This window comes from Coptis chinensis, chromosome 3, assembly GCF_015680905.1.
Source record: "Coptis chinensis isolate HL-2020 chromosome 3, ASM1568090v1, whole genome shotgun sequence".
NCBI lineage: Eukaryota > Viridiplantae > Streptophyta > Magnoliopsida > Ranunculales > Ranunculaceae > Coptis > Coptis chinensis.
The window spans coordinates 48409541-48413313 of NC_141458.1; the positions used below are offsets into that span (position 1 = coordinate 48409541).

General features: G+C 35.8%; 1 long non-coding RNA gene across 1 annotated transcript; it reads left to right on the plus strand.

The window, feature by feature from the left end:
* The first annotated feature begins 1322 nt into the window (after positions 1–1322).
* On the plus strand, positions 1323–1888 carry LOC147509860 (uncharacterized). Its single transcript, XR_015216662.1, has 3 exons — positions 1323–1398; positions 1492–1707; positions 1848–1888. It is a non-coding gene; the product is annotated as an uncharacterized LOC147509860 (long non-coding RNA).
* The last annotated feature ends 1885 nt before the right edge of the window (positions 1889–3773 follow it).

Genomic DNA, 3773 nt, shown 5'->3' on the forward strand with positions numbered 1-3773 from the left:
TCCATATGCCCATTGTCTGCTTGATTTGCAGAGGACCAACTCGCTTTGATGGAGACAGGCCAAGATTTGGTGGTGATAGAGATGGATACCGTGGAGGTCCTCGTGGAGGCCAAGGAGATTTCGGTGGGGATAAGGGTGGTGCTCCACCTGAATTTCAACCATCATTCAGCGTAAGTGTTAGTTTTTCCTTTTTATTTTACTAATTACTAAGTTATGTCTTGTGAGAAATTATGTTTGATGATTGACAGTGTATATTAGCCCTTTCTTATGGTGGAAATAGCTAAAGATGGTAGATAATACAGTGTTAAGAAAACCTTTTATGTTTTGTACTTAGTATCAAATACCTTGTTAATAAGTTAATAGTTTATTTAGAGAAGCAATGTAATAGTTTCAGTTTTATATCTTTTCCAGTGTACTAAACATGAAGCTTTGGTTATAGGCTACATAGTTGCTCAGAACATATTTCATTGTTCTATTGAAAAATATTTTCTCTGATCCTCTATGAGTTTTGGTTCTCAAGGGTTCCCATTTCTCATTGAATCTTGCTTCATCATTTCTCTTCGAAAAAATAATCTACTCCTAGATATGTTTATATTATGGGTCATTTAGGACATGAGAGGTTTGGTGCACACTGCATACATAGACACTTTTGTTAAACAGTGTATCTACTTGAGAAGTATAAATGACAGTCTGTTTTGTATGTGCATTGTTTACTTAGAACGTTAGAAATTAAGAATTAACTTATTACTTGAGATGCATAATTAGAAAATATTAATGATGTTCGGAATTTTGTGTGGCGCCTTAGACCGAGTACTAATCCCATAAGAGATGGGATTGCGTGGTATTCCGCGGGAGAGGTTAATTCGTGGCACACGATATCATGTCGTGTGATAGGCGCATATTAGCATTTGGGCTTCCTTTTGCAGCTTGCTGCTCTGATCGCAGCTAGAGCATGGGTATTTCCATACATATATCTATACTTCGAAGAAATAATTATAAAAAGTAAGACTTTTGTGCATTGTACATTGTACATTGGAGACCAAGATGAAGCTTTGAAAATTCAATCACATTGTATGTATTAGACTTGTTTAAGTAGAAACATAACCTGCAGTTGATGGTTAAACATGGTTGGATAAACTGCATGTGTTAGAACTGTTGAATTGCATGTGTTTATTACGTAAAAGAAAGTGGAAGAAAAACGTTATGGGATACACCATTTGTTTAATTTTGTTTCGTGTCTCTTTTCAATCTCGTGTTTCACTTTTGAGCTTTTTTTTATTTCATGTATGCGTACCTGCAAGAACTTGATTTGTTTTGAGACTATCTGCTTAAGGAATTTGATGTGTTTGTGGTGCAGTGGAAACTGATTTACAAGCTGGAGCTAAACACAGATATGAGGTAATATACTATAAGATTAAACAAAGTTTTGCTTTTAATTGTTGAAATATTATTGAAGTTACGATAACATTATATTTTGCTCCATTGCGCCAGCTTTTATGGGTAATTCTCATTAGATTGATCTTTGCGCTTATAATCCAGTCTTTAGCTGCTAATCTTGGCGTATCCACTGGTAAGAAGCAAAATATTGTAGCCCTATCATCTACAATTGTAGGGTATTAACTGGTTCCAGACGTTGCTAGTGAGAGATAAGTTCGTGTTTGATAATGTGAATCTTTCATGAATCTCCATTTGGGTTTTGATGTAGAGGTGAGAATCCCTAGTCCTTTACTGTTAAGCTCAATCCACTATACCTTAGATTATTAGTATTTAGCATTTGAATTGGTCTTAATCCCCTTATTGTCCGCTTCATGATCTTTTCTTGGTCGACTATTTTATCTTAATGCTAGGACCTCTTTTGGAGTATTTGTGGAAGTAAATGGGCGTAGGGTTTTCAACAACGCAAGTTGTTATCTCTTGTTTGTGAATGTATATGGTTGGATTAGTTTTGTACTTTATCAGTTGTTTTTTTCCATGTATATTATGGTTTCTTTGTAAAATGGTATGAAAATGTATTGTGTACAGGATAAATTTAACTTAAATAAGAATTTATGATTTATGTATATGGTGCAAAAGGGCATCTTTTTGTAGGTTTAACTGGTCGCTACAAAATATGAAAAATTATTATTTTTTTATATCAACAACCCATTAGCAACAGTTCATAACCGTTACAAATTATTTTTAAATTATTTTTTTTAAATTAACTAACAATTTTGCAACGGTTAAGAACCGTTGGTAATAACGTTAACAAATTACTAACACTTAAAAAGCATTTGTGAAATTAAAAAACCGTTGCAAATGTTTTAAATTTGTGTACGAAATAGTTATAAAAAGCGTTACAAATCATTATTGCAACGGTTAATAAGCATTGCAAATTTATGTTTGCAACACTTTACCCACGCCATATTTGCAACACTTAAAAAGCGTTGTGAAAATATTAGCAACGGTTTTTTGCCGTTGCAAATAGCCTGTTATGGTGTAGTGTTATGTTGTATTAGGGAGGTGTTCCGAAGACTGGTAAGATTAATTTGAAGTTACATGAAAATGCACGTATCTATCGGGAATGTATTAAGAGGGATTGGCATTTGCAGGAAGTTAGGGGTTTTGAGATGGCACCAGATGAGGAAGGTGATGAGGACACAACGTGTTTTGATGCAAATGCTTTGGAAAGGGCTACTACAGATGTAGCCCGCATCTCATTACTTCATCGTGGCCTTCAAACTCTCCATACTCTGTATGAGACGATTCGTACATGCCAACGTTCTCTAAATGACCTCTGTGAGACTATTCAGACTAGGCAAGCTACTATTTTCTGTAGCCAAGCAGACTTCCAGGCTAACATAGAGACTCTCATCCAGAGTAATAATGCGCGTTGGGAAGCCATGGATGTTTTTATGGAGCAACAACGAACGTTTCAAGTAGAAGTTCTACGACGATTGCCACCTCATGAGGCTTCTTCTTCTGCAAACTCTGGGAGGCATGAGCGTCGTCGATGCAGGACGGATGGTTCTGACCCATCTTTATCTCGTGCCTAGTTTGTTTATTGGATTATTGTTGTTTTAGGAAATTTTCCTATTTTTAGTAGAATAATTTTTATTCCGAGTTGTTAGTTAAGTAGTTAATATTGAATTCTGTATTTGGTTGTTATTTAAATTTTGAGTTAATTTAAATTTTGTAGGAGAATACTTTCTATTTTTCATGAATCCCACCTTCCCGACTTGTTTGGGGGTGGTATTATTTGTTTAGCATTGTATTTTTCCCCATCCACTTGTTTTTGGAAGTTAATATTGCAAGGTTGTGATAATATGATTTATGCGAGCATGTTGCTAATGTGGTGTAGCTAGAATGAGCTACTCTTGGTTTGTGCAACCTCAAGGATTAGAAATTGGATGATTGCTATTTTTATTTCCAGCCTAAAAGCTATTGGTTTGATTTTGGAGTCTGCACCTTATCTGTTTCTATTTTGGATATATAAATTTTCTTTTTCCATCATCCTACCTTAACGATTTAAATTGGGCAACTTGTGGAACTTAGATTAAGAAACTAGTCCTCTATAAATACATGGTCAGCTCTAAAATTCTCACTTTCACCTCTAAACTCCACACCAGCAACAACACTCGGAGCGTGCCCGTGCTTCCTTTTTGCCTATACACAATGCGCACCCGTGCCCAAGTTACTGGAACGTAGAGTCAGAGTTGAGCGCGTCCGCGCCCTTCCATAGTCTATTTTGAGCGCGCATGCGCCCTTACCTTAACAAGACCTCCAGTTTTTAATTT